Here is a 22,918-nt window from a genome sequence, read left to right on the forward strand (position 1 = left end):
AATCTGATTACAGGGATTTGTTTCTGGAGGAAATGAAAGAAGTCGTGCCTTTAAGCTGAGACTGAAAGAGGATAAGGGTTAGGGTAAGATGGGTGGGGGAGGAGGGAGGAAGGGGGAGAAGGAGATGAGCTCAAGTTCAAGTTCAATTTTATTTTCTCAACAATATAAAAAACAATATACAATATGTACAAGAATAAAAATTGCAAGTATCAGAGAAAAACAGAAACTACTGAAAGGTTCATAAGAACTTGTGAGTTGTAGCTCCCAGAACTTTGGAAGGATTAGAGAAAAATTGTGAGAGAACAAAGTGAGGATTTTTAGATAAGATAGTTATTTAATACATTTTCTCAATTTTCATCCAAAAAAAACCCTGGATATATCTATTCATATCATTACTTGCATTACATGTAACTTGGCAATTTACCCGAAAAGAAGAGAAGCGACCGAGCGAGAAATTGCTTGTTACAATAGTGAATTATGCAAAAATTTAAACGCTGGGGTAATGATGAGAAATGACTGTTCCATTCCCCCTCCCCCTCTCTCTCTTTGAGTGCCCCCTCCCCCTCTCTCTCAATTTCTTATCTCTCACCCTCTTACCCTCTCTCTTTGCGTGTAGTTTTTGTTTGCTTTCCGTTGAACGGGGAGGGGCACGACGAACCCTGATGGAATAATGTCAAATATCGCTTTGCAGGTTTATGACAATCGCGATATTGAATGAAATTAAAATGTGCAGTTCTGAAACGAAGAACAATCGCATCCGATCAACCTCATCGCTTTCTGATTCCATGGTATTCCTATTTTCTCTTTATCTGTCCTAAAATTGAATACCTGGTTTCGGGCTTTCATAATCTAGTTGTTCTAACCCTCTGCCGATAGGAATGTTAAAATAAAGCAATTCTAGGCCAAACTAATAATGTTATGGGTAAAAATATATTGGTCATACTATACTGATCGGAATCAGAATTGAGCGATGTTTATTGTAATAAGTTCCGTCCAGTTATTTTTCGAAATTAGAATGAGGAATTTTGGGGAAATGTTTAGACTTTCTCTCGAGGAAACTGATTTCTTGGTATTCATCAATATCTTTTATACTACGATTCATGAGGTCATTCATGTTAGATATGGTGACTTTGTCGATGTACATTAATAATTCGCTTGATTTCTTATGTAATAAATAATTCATTTGTTAAGCGCATCACCAATATTATGCGCTATATAAGTACATTATTATTGAAAAAAAGACTTTTAAAATTATGATGGAGGCATTAAACCATACATTCCTTCTTTAAAAAGCATTATAGCTCTAAATTTCAATATTATACTGATTAATCAATTTAGTAATTTTCTCTCCTAGTTTTTTTCACATTTCTGTCGTTCAATTTTTTCTATGATGCAGTTCCATCTTTCTTCTTTATCCTCCTCTCTTTCTTTCCCTCCTTCTCGCTCCTTTCTCTTCATTGATTTCTTCCTCACTTGTTGAGATAAGATCTTGTTCTTTAATAGTTATTTTGAACAATTTGTGATTTTTATGATTTTGATCGACTCAACTTCGTTCACAAGCAGTCACTTGAACACTTATACACAGATCCCAAGATGCCACTTTCATCCACAACCCAAAATTTTTCTCCTAAAGATGAACCTCTCATATCGCTCTGGCCATAAATATTACTTCTCCTCAATTGAAACATTTATTGAAGATATGTTAATATTTCCGACTAATAGCCCTTTCAGGGAAATCTTGAAACTATGGAATAAGCCCGTGGGGGATAGATTTGAATTTGTTATATGGTCGTTTTTTGCGCTACTCAATCACTTTTCGTCTTGCTTAGACGACGCCTCATATCCCTCGGAGAATTTACAAGGAACGGTTTGTGAGATTTTCAACGAAAACTCCCTCGCGATATGCTTTTAGCGCGTGTTAAACAAGCTTCTGTAAATATATTTCATATTTTTCAGGTACTTTTCTGAAGTGCAGGGATGAAACATCTTAGGATCAGTCATGGGGAAGAGAGGATTTATACGAGTTCTCCAAGAGACGATGGAGTACCACAGGGATTTGTACTTAGGCCAATGCTCTTCAGATACTCTGTCCTTGTCCCTATCCAGGGTAAGTCTTGTAAAGTGTCCATACAAATACTTTTTTTCTTGATTACATAAAAAAATATTTCTTGAACATCTGTATATATGAGATATGAATAGACAAGTTTCGGTGTTCTCTCACTCAGATACAGTGTTAGCTTTATCGACAGTGTTACCGAATTGCTCTCAAGAATGAAGTTTTTGTGGCATGTGGAACATAGAACATTACCGTTGGTGTGATGTCGAACATTAATTGGCGTTACATATGCGCCCTGAGTACCATAATTAATAATCAGTTGAACAGGGAAACAAGAATTACAGGCAAATTCGGATGAGGATGTTGGTAGAAAGGGTTAAAAAGAGGACCTAGATTCGTTCTCACCGCAATGAAGAAGAAAGGCAGATGAGACAAAATCGTCAGTGCACTGAAATTGTTTGTTTAAATAGTACATATTTTATAAACAACAATAAACAACAAAATGATTAATACAAAATAGAGGTTTGTATGGTTTATATACAAATGACAGTTATTGAGAGATTCAAAGCAATAACAGTTTCTTATAATCCACTTTAATTATAATACGAAAGACATTCCTCGTTGTCAACCTGGTCAAGCTCATTACGATCCTATCACGTGACATCCACCTCCACTCACCCTTCTTTTATCCCCCCCCCACTCTCTCTCTCTCCTGTCTCTCTTTGATTTCGTTCAATATATTCTGATTTCTGATTGTATCTCTTTTCCGTATCTTTTCTGGAATGTTTTCCATTTAATTTACTCGACTCCATACTTATATTTCCTTCTTTCTTTCCTTTTTTTCATTCTTCACCCCGCCTCACGTAAGATTGTTGGCCATTGCCCTTTGCTCGGGTCGAGTGTGAATTTCCAGGTTGGAGTGGGCGGGATTCGTTTAGACCACAGAGATACGCCGTACATCTCTCTGGTTTAAGTTTAGGCTTCTCATAAGTTCTTGAATCACTCTTGCGTGCTGAATTCACACTAGCCGAGAAACGCCTATCACCATGGGGCGTGTTGTGGTTCTGTGAGTTCTGGACCAGTCACACCAACTATGGCAACTCCAAACCGACCGATGGGATGCCATCAAACTGCAAAAACTCTGGTGTTGATTTAACACCAGCCCGTAATCTATATATGTCCACACCAGAGAAGTGTTAAACAACACCAGTTTCGTTTTGATCTAACACCAGATAGGTGTTTGTACAACACCAATTAGTATCAAAACAGCATCGGTTTGATCCCAAACTGGTGTTGTTTCAATACTTCTCTGGTGTGGACATATATAGATTCCGGGCTGGTGTTAATTCAACACCGGAGTTTTTGCAGTGTAGAAATAACTTAATAGCGTTAATAAGTCTGGATTAGGTTTCGTTTGTGCGACTGCATCATTACTGTTTGAGCTAAAACTACGATGAAACTCCGCTAAACAGTTGAAAATGATACGAGTTGAGATCAAGAGCAACTGTTTTCGATTTCACTGCGAATTATTACACCGAACCCGAGCTCTATGGCTAGTCAAAGCAAGTCAGTGAAAGTTGTCGCGAGAAGCATGACAAAAAAGGAGGGTAATGGTTTAATTTGGAGCGACACGCCGTTGTGTGAACAGGCTCCGTGGTGTGAACATGGCATGACATCATTTAAACAGTCAAATAATCTTCGTGTGTTCTCACTGTGGATGATGATAATACGGACAGTCAGTTTCTTCTCACGGCCTCCATTTCTCCACTTCTGCATCCAACAAAGGCAGCATATCTGTGATTTGAATGACCCTCTTTTTACCATTCGGCGTGTCGTCCTCGACAGAATTCAAGAAAGATAGAGGAGGTTGGACGAGTGGAGTGGACCCTGCTCGACTCTTGTTAAGAAACCAACAGGAGATATTGATTCTAAAGTGTGGTTTTCTCGATAACATCATAAATACTAAATCCTTCGTCCCATCATCCGACTTCTCTCAAACACACACACACCCACCTACATACCCGAAAAGAAACCCAAAAGACCGACAAACAGGTAAAGAGAGCTGAAGAAACGACACTGGAGATAAACAATGATTTAAAGAGAGAGAGAGAGAGAGGGGGTGGGAGAAAGAGGTAGAAAGAAGGGGAAAGGGAAGAAAGAGTATGTGGGTGTGGGTGAGGATGTGCGTATGTGCCATTATGTCTGTCAATATATGTGTGTGTTCGTGTGGGTGGGTGTAAGAGGGTGTGCGCGGAGGCGACGTGGTCAACTGGACGAAGAGTATAGGGTCGAGAATCAAATCCCCGACTGAAAAGTCTGATCGATCGGCACTGCACTTACACTGCCTTATGCCACAAAGAGGCATTATCATTTCAGCATAATAATAAGCGAAAACTCCACAGGCTTGTGCATTGCTGCCAATATACTTGTCTTTTTGTGATTATTTGCATGTGTGAAAGTGGGTGTACAGTGTGTTGGCAGATTGTATGTGTGGGGAGGGCGTGTGTGTGTGTTTATGTGTGATCGCGCGTTTTTGTGTGTGAGGGGTTCAGTATTTATGAAATTCATATCCCACCATGAGTGGATGAAATGAATACACCTCCAACATTCTTCAACACGTCACAGCCAGCCAGCCATGAAGGTTTCTGAATTTTCGATGAAGAGGGCATTGATTTTACAAGCCGCATTCGACGCCATCGCAAAATGATCGTATGTTGACACCGATATCGACACGAAGGTGACGATCGGACCATACTACACGCTTTGATAATGACTCTCTTTGATCATAGTGAGAATATCTGTGATAGTTTCAGCGAGAAAGATGTGAAATGCCATTGCGTCAGTTTCTTTGCTATGTTTAAGTGGCCTTGATGATATAGTTATTTTCTCCAATTATATGTCTTGCTATAGACTCAGGGGCATGCCCCAGAACCGGAGGCCCCGAGGGACACTTATTCAATTAATGTGTACAATTTAAACAAAAAATAGCATCTGGTTGTGTGGTATTTTGGGGGGCATCGTCAGCCCCCACTCCACTTTCGAATCATCACCCCCCCCCACACACACACACACTTTCAAAACGGTTCCGTAAACCCATTAGTTTATACGGGATAGCAGCTGAGGTATGTGTTTTTTAGTGAATTTAAACATGCTCTAATAACCTCAATATAACATGTTTAATGAGGATAAAATGAATAATGTGATTTTATGCACCGATCATATTTCGACAATATCTATCTTGTACTTATTTGTTTATGTTGAAGAATGAAAGATAAATTGAATTGAATTGAAAAATAATCCAATTTACCATTCGTGGATATTTTTTAAAGAAATTTTAAATTGGGTGGAATCCATAATTTAACTGAATATGGGGAAAATTAAGCCATAGACAAAATTCAAACAGGAACTTTTCTAAATACATAGAGGCCTACTTTCTTAGTGTTCCCATGCAGAACTATGAATGATTTGGGCATACTTTTAAAGTTCCTCATAAAAAAGCAGACTGAACATAATAATGAGGCCTATAGTTCAACATTAGTGACCAACACTTGTTGAAATAATACATTCCCTGTGGAATACAAGACACCCATGAACTCACATTTATATGATAAAACAATATCCTGTAATACGGTTCAACAATGTAACAATATCCCTGTGCATGCCTGCCAATAGTCCCACGTGCCCGAAATAATGCTGCACCCCCAAAACCACCACGCCGGACCAACGTCAGCTAGTCTGTACGCATCTCCTCTCGATTGGCGTCGCGCCTATTTCCACCCTTTCCTTTTCGAAACGGTTTCTCGTCTGCGCTCAAAACGGAAGGATTCTCTTTTCAAGCTATCACCTCTGTGACGCAGGCCCTCAAATTTACATCGAGATCGCTAACTCTTCCTCTCCCCTTAACCAAAATATGATATCTGTCAACTTTGCCGCGTTTTTGTAATTTTCGAGAGGAAAGATTCCCAAATTATATTTGGCATACACGCTGATGAGATATGAGATAATCAGTCCAACTCTCGTGTTTGTGATCACGTATGTGTGTCTAGTCTGCAGTGGATGCATGGAGGCCTATTAAACACCCATCCGCAGTTGGTTTGAGATTGAAACTAACCAACAGAACACGATTCTATATGATCACTATCTATGGTTTTGTATATCCATCGTAAGACATTAAAGGAAACTTAGCATGATTCGATTACGAGATCTGTGCTATCGGATTAGAATCACACAAACTACTTAGACTCTTAAGTTCCTCCAAAAAAATATAGTTTCGTATTGGGTCAAAAGTATTTTGATTTTTTTTCTAAAGCACATTATTCATTGAATTATGAAAAACCGATAAATATAAAGCGATTGCGAATTAAGATAAATTGTGGTCGACGCCATAACGGTTTTGATTTTCGAAACTGTATAATACTTCATTTTGTATATTATTCTCAAATTTAGGTCACGTTATTCTTCATAGAAATGATAACAAGCATGCGATATGAAATAAAGAAATACATATCATTTTAAAATCAAAATTAAAAGTGAACGTTTGTCTGATGTCATTGATGATATATGGGGATTTGACAATAATTTATTTTTTTTTAAAGCAACTAACCTTATTCATGCCACCCACAAAGACAAAGACAGCCTTTGGATTTGCTTGGCCAACTTTTGTGACGCACTTGTTTGGCAGATCTTGAAATAATGAGACTGATATCAAAGATAAAGGATATGCATTAAATACTGAATTCATGAGAAAGTTTGTAATTGTCACCATAATTATTACCCTAGATCTAGATCTGATACAGTTACATTTTCTGATCTATGTGAAACCATGAAATCTACGCCGATAAACAATTACGCGGAAGATCGCCAACATGCATAAGCGCATGTGGGACTGTGTATTTTTATTGCATGGGAAAAGACCCGATATTTTGATAGAATACCATGCTTTTTTGGCTAATTTCTCAGCAATTACATCATCTTCCAGAATCCTAGATCTCGATCTGATATAGTTACATTATCTGAACTATGTGAAACCAGAAATCTAAACTGATAAACAATTACACTGAAGATCGCCAACATGCATAAGCGCATGTGGGACTGTGTATTTTATTGCATGGGAAAAGACCCGATATTTTGATAGAATACCATGCGTTTTTGGCTAATTTCTCAGCAATTACATCATCTTCCAGAATCCTAGATCTCGATCTGATATAGTTACATTATTCTGAACTATGTGAAATCAGAAATCTAAACTGATAAACAATTACACTGAAGATCGCCAACATGTATAATCGCATGTGGGACTGTGTATATTTTATTGCATGGGAAAAGACCCGATATTTTGATAGAATACCATGCTTTTGGGAGCTAATTTCTCAGCAATTACATCATCTTCCAGAATCCTAGATCTCGATCTGATATAGTTACATTATCTGAACTATGTGAAACCAGAAATCTAAACTGATAAACAATTACACTGAAGATCGCCAACATGCATAAGCGCATGTGGGACTGTGTATTTTATTGCATGGGAAAAGACCCGATATTTTGATAGAATACCATGCGTTTTTGGCTAATTTCTCAGCAATTACATCATCTTCCAGAATCCTAGATCTCGATCTGATACAGTTACATTATCTGAACTATGTGAAACCAGAAATCTAAATTGATGAACAATTACACTGAAGATCGCCAACATGCATAAGCGCTTGTGGACTGTGTAGTTTTATTGTATGGGAAAAGACCCGATTTTTTATGAAATACCATGCTTGTTGGGGCTAATTTCTCAGCAATTGCATTATATCTTCCAGAATCCTTTGGCACATAATTTTAATTCACAAAAACTGAAATCGTTACCAGAACTGGAATTTATTTTTAAGTTTCTGATTCTGTTTCTGTTTGTGGTAACTCCCATATACGAACTCGGCAGGACAGCGATTTTGCTGGTAAACGCCAAGCTGGTATATAACCAATTGCCTATAGGAATCATTTTACGCCTAGGTTAATCAGTCATGCTGTCTGACCTTATAGACGACATATATTACTCTAGGGCCTTTTTATCAAAGTGGAGACGATTATCTAGTGGGGATTCGAACTCACAACCTTGCGATTACGAGTCAAATGCTCTAACCACTGGAACATACGACCCGTTAAAGTTTGAATCGTGTTGGGATTAACTATAAAAAGAATCGGACAGCTAGAGATAGAGGTTTTCGGCAGATGGGGAGCACAGATCTAGTCCTGAACTATCAGATTTTTCTCCACCTTTCTTTGAAATTTTTGAAAACCTGAGAAATATGATTCCCCGCCTGTACAAATCCTGAACATTCGCTTTAAAAATCATAAACACGAATTAGCTCATTCTCCTATTCTCAATAAACAAAAATGAGTAATGAGTGTAAATCACTTAAAACGACAACCCACGTATTAAAAGTGATACCTGTAAATAATTAGTCATCCGCAACCATCGATCAAGGGTACATTTTCTTTTATTGTATTTTTGAAATGTTGAAAGCGGATATAAATCTCCCCCTTTACCTCATTTTATTGATCTCATTTATTCAGCTGGGATGACAGGCGAGAACGCTATTATCATTAGTCAAGCACGATTATTACTCCAGAATTGAGAGCGCCGATATGTTTTGGGGACAGTTAACAAAAGGCGCCTAAAAAGCATCTATGAAAATCATTAATCATTTTTCCAAACCATTTCACTGTTTTAAGAGCTTTAAGCATTGGCATGCTATAATGTATGGTGGGGTATCGATGCATTTTTGTGCCGTGATTTCCTAATCGGCTAAGTTTTCCTTCCCATGATTCACATCAAAGCATTGATTTTTAGAAATGATCGATTGTGTATTGTATGCAGGAGGTGCCGTGGCCGAGTGGTCTAAGGCGCCTGGCTATACATGGAAAGTCCGGGGTTCGATCCCCGGCCGCGGCACCTATGCCCGTGATCAAGGCATTTTGCTCTTTTATCTTGCTTTCAAATAAATGGAAATGCTATATGCATTATTGGTAACTAGGTGTGCACTTGTTTTAAAAAAATGCACCTGGAGGGGGGGGGGGAGTGGAAGGTAGAACATCACTGTTTTCTTTTTTAATCATTTTTTTTCTCTCTCTCTCTTCTCATTTAATATCATGTTAATATTTCGTTTTGTAATTGTTGAAACGCATAATTGTCTAATTGTATTAATTTCCGCCTATCTTTGAAGTTTGATTTTGTATTAACTGTATTGGATATGGATTTATTGTGTAATTTATAATTATTTTTCAAATAGTTTGCACAACTTGATCATGAAATGTGAATGTTAATTTTGATTTGAGAGATTACAATAAAACATCCTTTAGAAAAAGACACTGGGTACGATGATAGGATATAACGTTTAACAATTTTAGAAAAATGAAAGGAAAATGTTTGTTGCGCTTCCTCCAACTGCGGAGTGATATTTTTTTTCAGACAAACTTCACATGATTTATTTATCATGAAAATGATGATTTAAGATTATTAAACGAATAGACTTTGCTGCTTACATCTAAAGATTGTTTCCTTTTGTGATTGTGTATTGTGTATTATATAAAAAAATTGTTGTGAAAAGTATTTTATAATGCATATAGCATTTCAATTTATTTGAAAGAAGAATAAAAGCGCTTTGTATATTAAATGCCTTGCTCACGGGCACAGATACCGCGGCCGGGGATCGAACCCCTGACTTATATAGCCAGGCGCTTGAGACCACTCGGCCACGGGGTGCGTTCTTACTTGATTTCTCCCTCTTTCATCGTACAATTTTTTTTTTTTTTATAAATGTGTGATCTTTATTGGATTAAGATTCATGTAAGCCTTTATTTTCAATAAATTCCAATTCAATACTACATTAAGTAGGAATCAAATTTTTGTAACTAAAAAGCAAAATAGATGCAAAGTGTTGTATTTCATACACTCACTCCTTAAACTACTTTCGATACCCCCCCCCCAAAAAAAAAAAAATAATAAGGATAACATCGGTCTCTTACGGTATTAATAAAGTTGGGAAATAGCACTTAACACTTATTCATCTAATCATAAAAATTAAAATGAGGAGAAATAATTATGATCGGACATAGCAGTCATTAGAAAAAAACAGTAAATAGAGGGGCGACTACCGCCACCCCACCGTTTCTGCCCCTCTCCTTTCTTGAACCACTGAAATTCTCTCATACCTGTTTAAAGTCCTAATATCGCATGCTCAACTCGGATCCGTTTAGCATGTTTAGTGGAGGGGGTCACTTGTACCCCATCGCCAGGGGAGAAGGGCGTCGCAGAGGGACGTTGTCTAAGAGACCGAGGAGTTTCTTGATGAGACTTAAGTTGTGTTTGCCCAAGTAGGAACTAGCGTTCGAGAGGCATTTTCACCTTCGTATTTATCATTTTTATGGGCACTTCAGAGCTTGCCCAATGCCACCGCGAGTTCTTGACCACTAACTGGCTTGTAGGTTTTTTCTCATAGATCCTGCCGCAGAATGTCGAGAATTCGCGCATTTCACAGTTTCTTTCCTGAAATTGTACAGCTAATATTACAAGCAATCATGGCCGTATGCAGATTTGATTTCTCAAGGTAGGGGCAAGAATACATGATATGTCATAACACATGTTTAATCGAGAAAGCGAAGCGATCGGGTTCAGCACGAAGTCGTTTTTGACCTATTCAAAGTAGAAAAGGGGGACCTGGTAGAAACGTATAGTCTTTGTGTGCAGTTGTTATTGTCAAGTTGCTGACGAGAAGGCAAGGACTCTCCCTGACCCCCCCCCCCACACCTCCATGCGTAGGCGCAGATTTTCTTGGCCATCGATGCGGGGGGGAGGGGGGATGAGAGAATCCTCTCCCATTGGCAGCGGTACAAAATTTGAAAATCGAGGGGGACATGTCCCCACCCCACCCCGACCCCCGCCAGTGACTATTATATCTCCTTTGACAGCAAAAGCTGGGGTGCTCTTTAACACCCTCCCCTCAGACCTGTGGCGTACCTAGGATTTTCCACGGGAGGGGGCAAATTCGTCCGCCAAAAAATTTGACAAGCAAAAAAAAAAGGTTTTTAAGCTCGTCAAGGTGGGGGGGGGGGGAGGGGGGTAGGGGTACATCCTTTGCATGGGTTGTGACTCGTCAGGGGGGGCAGACTGCCCCCCCCCCTTAGGTACGCTATAGTGCCTCAGACACCACTCCGTAAGACCGTCGCCCAATTCAGTATAAAGGCTAAAAGTTTGGTTTCGTCGTTGATCATCAACAGATCCATGGACTCATGAATGCTGAATAAATTTTCACTCTTTGCGGCATAATAATGATAACTACGAAGATAAAAGCGTAATATTGCATGAAAGTTTATTTATGGTCATACGTCCATGAATTTTTCGAGAATTTTGTTGAAATTCTCATCCTGAAGAGGTTATAACAAGATTTTGAGAATATACTAAAAAGACAATCCTTTGTTTGCAACTTTTGAATTCATAACAGCAAAGAGCTCTCATACAAGAGACTATAGCTAGACAATGGATGAGAATTTTCGTCCTATCTGTATTTTTCTCCCACTCAATTTGACGGTATAAATCTATTACCTGAGTGGAAAAAGTGCCCGCGCTGTGACATTTATATCACCCTCGCATTCAATCTTCTTATGACATTTATGACCAGACTTTTATTATTGTGTAGCAGATTGACAAGCAGTCCCTCCAATATTTTGATACTTCCCGCATAAATCTACCCCCTTCCATACCTTTCATAATAGTATCACGACACCATCGCGGAGCACGCGAGGCGACACTGCAAAATTTTGTAGCACGGCATGCATGGTAATGTGAAATAATCATTTTTTTCAGTGAGTCATTACCCTGATTGCTAATGTTTCGTATTAATGAGAACAGTTGGCGACAAACAATGATTTATACATCGAAACAAAAGGCAATTAACCATCCACGTTTAAAACGCTCACGATTATGAAGTCCGTATTTTATGTCTATTTGTCACTTCTTCGCCCTTTTCATAATTGTGTTAAAGAATATAGACAGATGCTTTAGGAAATTATGATTATGAATTATTGCTCATCCCTCGCCGGGGGACGAGGGAGACGGAGAATGGTTAAATTTGATTGGCAGTTTATTAGCGAGTTGAAGGATATCTAAATTACCGCTCCGATCATCCCGGTGTCGCATTTACCGGGCCGAAGGATAACGTAATCATGGAATAGGCCTACTCGCTTTGTTCTCACCAAAGTCAAGTGTTTGCTTTGGAAGTAAAACTCATTTCCACACCATTCGTGGGCATAATTAACAGCTAATGCATGTTCAATGGCAAAGTACATAATGCAATACATGCATGCGCGGCGTGCGTGAATTGTTTCCGAAATTTGTTGTTTCGCGCCATATCGACAACCCTGAGTGAGATTAAATAGCAATATCCCTGCCAATACTAATGTATGTCAATACTCCCCCCCCCCCATTTACCGCTGTAATAGTCACTTTAGCCCATATACCGAAGTCTAGTTTAACTGGTCTATTCAATGGTCTAGCACTATGTGCTGAAATTATGGAAAGTCGAATATTTAAAAAAAAAATAAAAAAAAATAAAGAAAAAAATGTTTGCATTTAATTTCAATTGAATTTCAATTTGATTTGAATGGAAATTTTCAATGTTTTCACTGTGGTCTTCTCGCATGCTTTAACAGTGAAAAAAAATATTTGGGCTGATGAAATGAACATGTACTTCTGTCAGAAATTTGTACCATTATTGGCTATCCGTATAGTTAAACCACAAACTTTATGACTTCAGGCCGAAGCTTGAATCAAACCTTAGTTCAGAATACGGACTTTTGAGTTTTAACTCCTTACATAATCATAAGGCAGCGAATGCTACCGCAGCCCTTTATCTTGCGGTTTACGATTACTTTGTCTACTTTTTTAAACATCAATTATCTCACTCCTTGCGTTTTTATTTCAAATCATTAAATTTCTTTGATAAAACTTCACCGACCACACCTCAAAATGTCAATTATCGACATCTACTTCTAATTTGTCAACACATTTTCTAAATCATGTAAGAAGCAGAAAACGTTTTTTTTATTATGAGTTAGATCTTGATACACGAACGAATACTCGCAATCGTCTTAATTTCGTGCGAGGCCATCTTAGTAATAATAATAAGTACTTATAAATGTTTTGATTACCAATTTGAACTGACGATTAATCAAAAGTTATAAAGTTATTCCAATTACAAATGTTAATGGATTCATGTTACAAATTTTAATAGCAAGATCCAAACCCGTGATATCGTTTCCTCTTCGAGGCAATAAATACATGAATGTCTAATTGCTTTAGTCAAGGTTTTGAATGAAATATCAACACAAAGTGATTAAAGGTAGAGTGCATTTCATGTAAGAAGATTGATATATACTATATACGAAAAACCAAGCATACATTCGTCTGAAGATGGTTTTGAAGTGTCGTAAGGATGGAAAAGGGTTTAATTTTAATTGTGTTGAAAGTGTCTATTGAATGAAACCGAGAGACAAGATGGGAAAAAATAACTCATTATATAGAAGGATTTTTTGTATAATTTATTAAATGATCCAAAAGCGAAAAACGATCCGATCCTCCAACCTGACAGGCTTGGTTGACTATTTGGAAATGTTCAAATCTGTATTGGCCAACAACTCCCCGATCCGAATGTAATTGTAAGAATTATAAGCGATCGTGTTATGGTTGTTAATTTTACGGATGCTAACTTGTAAGTAGTGGGCGCGGCGTACGTGGTCTAGTGGTTCTGACTCTCGCCTTTCAAAAAGAGGGTCGTGGGTTCGAATCCTAGCCATGGCGTGTTTTCCTTCAGCAAGAAATTTATCCACACTGTGTTGCACTCGACCCAGGTGAGGTGAATGGGTACCCGGCAGGATTAATTCCTTGAATGCACCAAGCGCCTTTAGCAGCTGGAGCTACAGCCGGGGTAATATATAGTGCGCCATTGAATAGGCAACTAGATAGTTCGACGCCTCATAAATGCTATATATGATATGCTAACAAGTTTATGAAACACTCTTTAAAAATGAAAGGTTAAATCAACGATTGAAAGGTTGGAAGAGTGACATCCTTTTATAAATATTACATTTACAACTTAAAATGGTTCGACCCAACACTATTGTTGAATTCAGCTTTATAAGGGAGGTTGGGTATAACACACTGTAAAACAGGTTTACCCAATATTGAGTAAATTGTGAACATGAATGCTAGTCGGGTAAAAAGATACCAGGTGGATGTTTCATAAAGCTGTTCGTAAGTTAAGAGCGACTTTAAGAACGACTGGTGATCCTTTCTTGTGGGAAATGGTACATTCGATGGCGATGGTTAAGCGCGTAAGAAAGGTTCACCAGTATACAAATGATGCATGGGTTAGAGTGGGTCAGTAGGAACTGTGTGCACAAGGTAACTTTGGCATGGTTTAACCCACGAGGCGCAGCCGAGTGGGTTTAGACCATAATGCCAAAGTTACCGCGTGCACACAGTTCCACTGACCCACGAAAGAAACCCATGCATCATCTGTTTTATAGAATGGAAAAAATTTATTGAATAAAATACAAAAATTAATGATTTACCGGATGCATGATAATTTCATGCGTCCGGTAAATTCAATTTACCGGACGCATGAAAAAATTTACCGGATGCATGAAAATTCCAAAATGTAATGCAGACACTTTGATAACCCTGGACAACATAAATATGGGCTTAACTGCATAATATGTTGGCACAAAGGCATTATTTTACCCAAACTGCCAAATACAGCTTTGCATTGACAAGATCTTGAGGCAGCCTCCGACCTCCAATAGCTGTGTGTGTATGCCCGGCCCGCGGCGGGGGCCAGCGCTTGCAGCTGCCTGGCCGGCCTGCAGTGCAGTGCAGTGGAGAATTTGGCTGTTCACAGCTCAGGGCAGTAGATCTAACATTAGATCGTATGTCTAGGCTTCTCAACTAACAAGTATGCGGGCAGTTTTAATCCCAATGACAATTACAGTACCGTATTTTACTTACAGATCATTTTGCATCCTTGATTCATTCTGCCTTGATCGAAAATTCAAAATTTTGACGTAAACAAGCGTAACAGTACATGCGCGATGACATCACAATGACCTTTTCGGGCGATAGCTTGTTTACAGTGGATATCGTTTTGATTATCGGGATATCGTTCGTGCAGCCCAGTAAAAATTCTTGCATAGCTCTCAACCAATCAGATTGCAGGGATTTTCTCATCCATTCTATAATCGTTCTTAAAGTCGCTCTTAACTTACGAACAGCTTTATGAAACGGCCCAGAGATATTTTGTAAATTTTACGCAATGTTGCGTTGAAATAGCCCAATATGGGTAAAAAAATACCCAGCAAACATGCATGTTCCCTTTCTACCCAATCATGGGTAACATTTTACTCAGTGTTTATAGAGTGAATTTGAGGATTTTCACTCCTGCCTACAGCCTTTCAATTGATGATTTAACATTCATTTTTAGTGTGAATTTAAACTATCACTGGCCATCAATACAGGACTGAGTACGATGGCCATCACCGGTGCTAGGATCCCAACAAAATGTCACAGACACCGTGCTAGATTCTTAGGGTACACAGACCAAATTATCATTTGGTCAGTCAAATTTCGATTCGTTCTTTCTTTATTAGAACGGCCCTTGTGTTACAGCCAAATCAACGAAATTAACTCCAAACCCAGCCAAATATATTATGTTAAATCACATCCTTATCATCTTGATGTTGAAGATGACTATCACTTTATTACCCAATGCAGAAATCTCGATAATATCCGTGCCAATTTGACTGACAAGATAACGTACGTAATACCAGATTTCATTAAATACAGTGATGTGTTTTTGTTAGCTCCCAAAGGAATGGATATGATTAAAATGTGCATCACTGAAATAAATCAAAATTATGATTTGCGATCCAACCATATTAATAACAAGGCCTCAAATTAAATCTGACAAGAAATGAAAAATATTTCACCAATTATATGAAATGCAGTAGTTTATAATTAGAACGACAAATTAGTGCGAGATGATTATCGTTATGTTATGAATAACCATGCCCTGTAAATTGACAGATATTCGAGAATCAAACAGTTTCTGACAGCATATACCACTTTTTTTGTCACGTTCCCCCTCCCCCTCCCCCTTTTCGTTTGTTTAATTTGTGGCCCTGTGTATTTTAAGATATGTTAATTTATAACTTTTGTTTGATAATTTAAAAAATTGTTAATTCTAATCCTAAAATAAACTTGTCTTGTTTGCGCGACTGCGACTTAATGATTTCAAAAGCTCAAGCATTATCGCATCTCACGTCAAAAAAATATCTATTGCTAAGCATATCAATGTTTCGTTGAATTGAGCAGAAACCTGTTTATTGAAATATTTTTAAGATCCGGCCGGTGATAAGGAAAGGTGTTTAGTTAGTTCTTCTGTTCTTGGTCTTTCTTTACATGTTATTAAAAAAACTAACCACTCAGAATGCGTTTCCCTCCTCCTCTTCCTCGCAAAGGAAGTAGAGGAACGGTCATCAATGACAACGAGCGAGATATCAAATTGATATCACTCGAAGTCCGCTTCGCGCTCAGAGGGAAACGCTACGACTCCTCATCGTGGTTAGGTGTGGGGACACTAGTGTGTCGTAAGAGAACGATACATACTATAGAAATGATCCCTAAAAGTATGATCTTACTAAGAAGGAATCTTATGTAATATATAAGACTAAAATAACAATAAAGAATTACGGTTACTAAAGATGTTTCATTTGAAAACTTGTTGATTATTTTTGAGGAAATGATTGCTATATTTTATCACAGAGTTGATTATATTCAAAATAAATTTATCTTAAAAAAATAAGTATCATTACAGTGTGATCTAGATTGCTGTTTAGATTAAAATGAAGTTCAGCATAAATAAAGATGCAAAGTTGCGTGTAAATAACGGAGAACCGTATGATGAATATTCATGATGATTTATTAGTCTGCATACAAGACTTTTTATATGCATATTAGCTTGACCATAAATAAATGCCTGCATTTGTCATTTTGATGTCTCAATCGCATTATGTACAACTTATATATTCGTTTATTCAAATACAGTAGAAATGAACAGTAATAAGTTGATCATACGCTCAGAATTAGCCGACTGCGATAGCTGAATCATGAATATTCATTAATTTGTTAGTCTTTATTACCAAACTTTATCAAGTTCTAAATCACGATGTTTCGATTTTCTTCATGTAAATTTAACATGTATCACATACTCGTAACATGCGACAAGCTTTAGCATTTCCTTAATTCTAGGACAAATGAAAATAACATTATTTACAGAAATTCCTGTGATAGAATTTCACTACTCTCGTTCAAAAGGTCTTCGATGCGCTGAATGATAGAGCAATGAATATGCATGAGTTACGATTAGTCTTGATTTCCAGACATCAGTATCGATGTTCGCAGTAAGGCTATTTGCTCAACGGAAACGACCCCAGACCGATCAAAGCTAGTTAATCACGTTAATACCAATGATATACCATTGGACGATCAATAATCGATCTGTTGGTGAGACTGTCGCGTTACCTATCTAGTGTGTGTCGGGGGGGGGGGGGCTTCAAAATAAAATTGCCAAGAAATAGTGTGTAGTGAAGCCCAACGGGTAGGACTCGTGTTGTGAATATTGTGCAGGCGGCAAAAGCTTTTGTGTCTTTACACGCAGTTAGTAGCCCATGATCCTGATACAGTCTGCATGGACGTACCGTAGTTTTTAGCACAGTGCATTATCCAGAGTCTAGGTAGTAAGACTATATTCGCGCACTGTACCGTGGCTGCTTTAAATTTGGGTCTGTGCTTGCAGACTTCGTTCCTATACTGTACTCCACACAGGCATATTTTATCGCGAAGTTATAATGTTCATGTCATGAAGATTGGCCTACTTATTTAGATTAATCTGAAGATCAAATAAAATGCAAACATTAATGTGTGATATGATTGAAAATGGGCTGGGGTATCAATAATCATCAATAGGCCTGATACAATCATGACAATCGTGGATGAATATGAAATCATTATCCATAAAGCATGTAAAAGTTATGGATCTGTTTCTAAATCAGGCATCTAGCATGTCTAGTGAGCTTATTTTTTTCATAAAACTTGGTACTGAGTTTGGAAACAATGACAGGGAATATTGATTAAAGCCAATCGAAAGAGGCGGGGGTCGTGGAACGATTTTGAAAGGGGGTGACAATATAAAAATCACAACTAAATGGTCATTTTCACGTTTTTGTACACGTTTATAGAAAAAAGTGGGGGCTGAATGCTCCCCCACCCATTCCCAGCCCACACCCCTGGTTCCGCGGCCCCTGTAATTTAAGCAAATGTCAATAAGCATGATAATACTCTCAATAGAAATAGGACTCTTGCACCCGTTGTTGTACTATGTATACCTCGATTTTGTCACCCTCTTTTACTTTCACGTATCATTTCCGAAATGAAGTTCAACGCTCCCTTCATGAAAGTTTATGTGGAAATTGACCAAGACTTCTCCTAGGTCTTTTGTCATTCGCCGATCAATAAAACACAAGAAAAAAAAGACAAATTCTTCTCTCATTTTTGCTATTCTTCACCTCACCCTAATCAAGGGCCAAACCAAATCAGCGATCACCACCGTTTTCTCTCCTTTCTCAAATCCATACCCGTCTTTTCCTCTTTTGTGTTATATCTGAAAATATACACCCAAGATTGGAGTTGCAAGTGACAGTTATATAGGGTGTGATGGGAGTTGTGTGATTGGTTTTTCAGATGCAATCATCTTCGCCATCCATTCTCCGGATCGCATCAGTTACGCGATGTCCCTTGCTATTAGTGCAAGAATTGAGCCATTCCCCTCTCCCTCTCTTTGAACGAACGTGTGCTGGGAAAGCGCAAAGAAACTACGGCACGCTTGGAATATCTGCAGTATTTTTTTCTAAAAAGTGACCCATACAAAGCTCCTATTTTTTTCTTGAAAGAGGGGCTTCTGTATGATCTGCAATGTTCGTGTATGTTCTAATGCGAAGTATACAAGTTTTTTTACCCATTATAAACTAATATCGTTAGTGAGTAACGTCCTGGCTTATAATTATGTTCAATTACAATTATTGTGAAACAGCTAGAATGAGTACGGAATTGTAGGGTATAAGAGAGGGAGCAAGTCACTTCTACAAAGTTTAATTGTCATCCTTAATACGCACTCTATCAAAATTTTACTCTTTTCAATGGCATGTGCCCAATTTACCTTGTTGATAGTCACTTCGACTCTTCAAGCATTTTATTAAACGTGATATAAGATGCAAGAATGTTAGAGATACGCCTTCCTTTTACTCATTATAATTACTCTGCACATATAAGCTCTGAAATCGCGGCCCTTCTATTTTTTTTGGCACCAGTCTCTTTTGTCATTGCCACTCCTCGCCAATTCACCGCTGAGGTAATGTTCACCACGTATCGAATGGATACATACCCGCACATTATGTACACTGCAAAAACTCTGGTGTTGATTTAACACCAGCCCGGAATCTATATACATGTATGTCCACACAAGAGAAGTGTTAAACTACACCAGGCAGTATCGTTTTGGTCTAACACCAGATAGGTGTTTATACAACACCAATTAGTATTAAAACAGCATCGGTTTGATTTCAAACTGGTGTTGTTTCAATACTTCTCTGGCGTGGAAATATAGATTCCGGGCTGGTGTTAAATCAACACCGGAGTTTTTGCAGTGTATATAAATCAGAATGACAAACGTTGTATGAAAAGCCAATTTAAATCATACAGTTAACTATGAGGAAATTCATTCTTTAATCAACGTTCAATGACTAAACGAAAACGGAAATTATGTAGTGGTTGCTTTTTTTTTACTGCCAGAGGTTTTTTTTCATAATTCAGGTCGTGCAAAATAATTTGGAGACAGAAAATGAAATTTAAAAAATCATGTTTTTTTCTTTTAAATTCAGAACTCCTTGGTCAAATGCATTTTTATATTTTAAAACCTTGATGAATTTCAATACAGCGGTTTGTTTTTATTCAAATTAGAAAAAAACTTGGAGAGAAACATAATCTTTTGTTCGAAGTGTGATTTTCTATCAAAATACCGGCTTTTTACAAATTCCGTATTTGTGGTAAGTGTAGCGCATGAACGACTTCCAGAGAAATGAACTATGAGTGAAAATGTAAAACGCCAAGATGAATTTATCTCATTTTGTGTTTAGGTCAGACTAACTCCCACGGTCCCGAATTTGTTTCATTTATGTGCATTCGTCCATCGTACCCAAGATATATCTGACAAAGTGGTCGATTTTTAATTCGGGCCATACATCAAATCTAATCGATTCAAACGGTGGAAACTTCTGAACAATGCATTTTCAACCATACACAAACCATGCATATATACGGAATTAACAAATGTGCTTCGGACGATTTAGTCTATGGTAATCTGTATCGTTCTAAATGTGTTTTCACTTTTGAATTTGACAGGGGGTATTATGGGATACCATACATAGCACAGAGAAAAGATGGATGATTATTAGTCGATCATGGTGCTAAACGTTAATGTTGCATGAAAAAAATGGACCCCATTCGCCCCATGTCCCATAGCCACTGCGGCTGTCATCTTCTAAGATAGCTTATGCTTTCATTATAAGCGTCGCTGGTCCCACAAATATGAATTTATGTGTGGTGATTTGAAGAGAGAGACAAAAAAATAGTTCGTCTGATTAATAGGTTACCGCAATATGCTTTTTGTGTACATTTGTCATACCTCGACCTAGTTTTAAATTGTCATTTTATTAGAGTTTGAAATAAATCGTGGTTTTTCAAGGGAAGGTCAAATTGGCAATGTTATATTTGCATTATATCACCGCATTTTGATTGCCCTCTCGTCGGCAACAACAAAACCCGGGCATGTGTTCATCCATTAAACTCAGTCAACAGAAACACGGAGCCGGGGGAAAATTAACAGAGAAATTATCATGTAATAAAACATGAGTGAATGTTGAATTTAAATCAATAGTTACGTGCTGTTGATATAAAATAACCGTCACGATAGGACGTCTGTCGTGTTCGCAATAATCACTGAAGAGAAAGAGAGAATAAACGACATCCATTATTGAGTTTCGAATGCAATCTATTTGATCATGATGATTTATTAAATTGGGCCTCGTTAATGAGTTCAGTGCGCAGTGTATGATGGGCCATAAACGTGCGGTTTAAACATCACTGATAATTCTTCTTCTCGTGGCGCTAATTCGATTCTTTGTGACGTCGGCACATTATCTCTGAGAAAAAGAATTTTGCATTTAGTTTAAATGGAAATTGTATAAAGCCGCGGAAAAATGATATCCCTGATATTAAGGTCGAGTTGGTTTTCGGTTTCGTGCTAAGAGCTTGCTGTGGTGTTCTTGAATATCATATATCCTCAGAGTCTATAATGATTAATTAATATGATCACAATAAGTTTTATAATTCATTTATCACTCCCCTAGGATTGAATATAGGGTGGGTTGGGATATAATTGGCTTTGCAGTATTTGTTTTCCAGAATGTCGACTTCATTCTTTATTTCCTCGTATCATGGACCTATTCGTAATAGGTCCATGCTCGTATTCACCTTGAATAAAACTAACATGAATTGTTTTTATGATGAATTAGAATCCAAAATTTTTGTAGAGCGCAGATCAGCATGTGTATCTCTGAAACATGTGCCCCCTCTCCCCCTCTCTCTGTCTTTCTCTCTCTCAATCTCATTTCTCTGTCTCTTTCTCTCTCCCTCCCCCCATCTCTCTCAAGTCTCTATGTCAATATCTCCCCCTCTCTTTTCGCTCATTCTGCATCTTATATTTTAAACCAATCGTTTTCTCAGTCATTTAGTCCGTCTGTCTTTCTTTTTTTTTCCTTTTTTTTATCTAATGTGGGGGCGTCGTGGCTTAGTGGTTATGACTTTCGTCTTTCCATCTGAGAGACGTGGGTTTCGATTCCCATCCATGGCGTTTTTTCCTTCAGCAAGAAATTACATTGTGCTGCACTCAACCCAGGTGAGGTGAATGGGTACCCGGTAAGAAGAAATTCCTTGAATGCTTCAGCGTCTATTATGGCAACGCTCTGTATCCTCAGGCAAAAAGCGCTTTATAAATCTAGCTATCATTATCATAATTGCCACTTTTAGAAATGTATTAATCCGCATTGACCTACGAAAATAAAATGTTGAATTGATTATTTATTATCTACATATTTATCTTGTCTTTACCAGTTTTTATGGGAATATTTCAGCACTGAAAACGAATTTTTGCCTCGGAAAAAGTATTTATGCATATGCTGACAGGATATAAATGGACCTATCTCATAAATACAACATTAATTGTTTGTAGTGCTCATGAAGTACAATCACGATCAATCAATTGTGACACTAACGCAATATCTATAGTAGTTTATCATTCGATTTATTATATCGTCACGTTTCATTTTCCTTTCCGAGTATTTCTTCCCTTTCCCCTGTTGTTTACAAGCATAATTTATAAATGCCATCTCAAGAGTATGCTTGTCGCCTCCGCGTTTTAGATGTATTTTGTGCAATAATTTCATAAATTAATTTCTCAAGTGCCCATCATTCATCGTTGCATTGACATTAATGCGCGTTTGATAGTGAAGTTTCTTGATTTATTTCTCTTTAGTTCTTTCTCTTTCATTTGCCAAAGCATTGTTTATGTCCGTGGGCCGTGGTTTTTCTTAAAACATGTAAAAGGGATTTAATCATCATACAATGTGAAGTAATATAATTGCAAGAATACGATC

The 22,918-nt window shown here is 37.8% G+C and overlaps 1 non-coding gene across 1 annotated transcript; it reads right to left on the minus strand.

Annotated features, from left to right (window-relative positions):
• Positions 1-16,568: 16,568 nt before the first annotated feature.
• On the minus strand, positions 16,569-16,787 carry LOC121405614. The gene has a single exon (XR_005968659.1). It is a non-coding gene; the product is annotated as a small nucleolar RNA U3 (small nucleolar RNA).
• Between the last annotated feature and the right edge of the window lie 6,131 nt (positions 16,788-22,918).

This window comes from Lytechinus variegatus, chromosome 18, assembly GCF_018143015.1.
Source record: "Lytechinus variegatus isolate NC3 chromosome 18, Lvar_3.0, whole genome shotgun sequence".
NCBI classification, from domain to species: Eukaryota; Metazoa; Echinodermata; class Echinoidea; order Temnopleuroida; family Toxopneustidae; genus Lytechinus; species Lytechinus variegatus.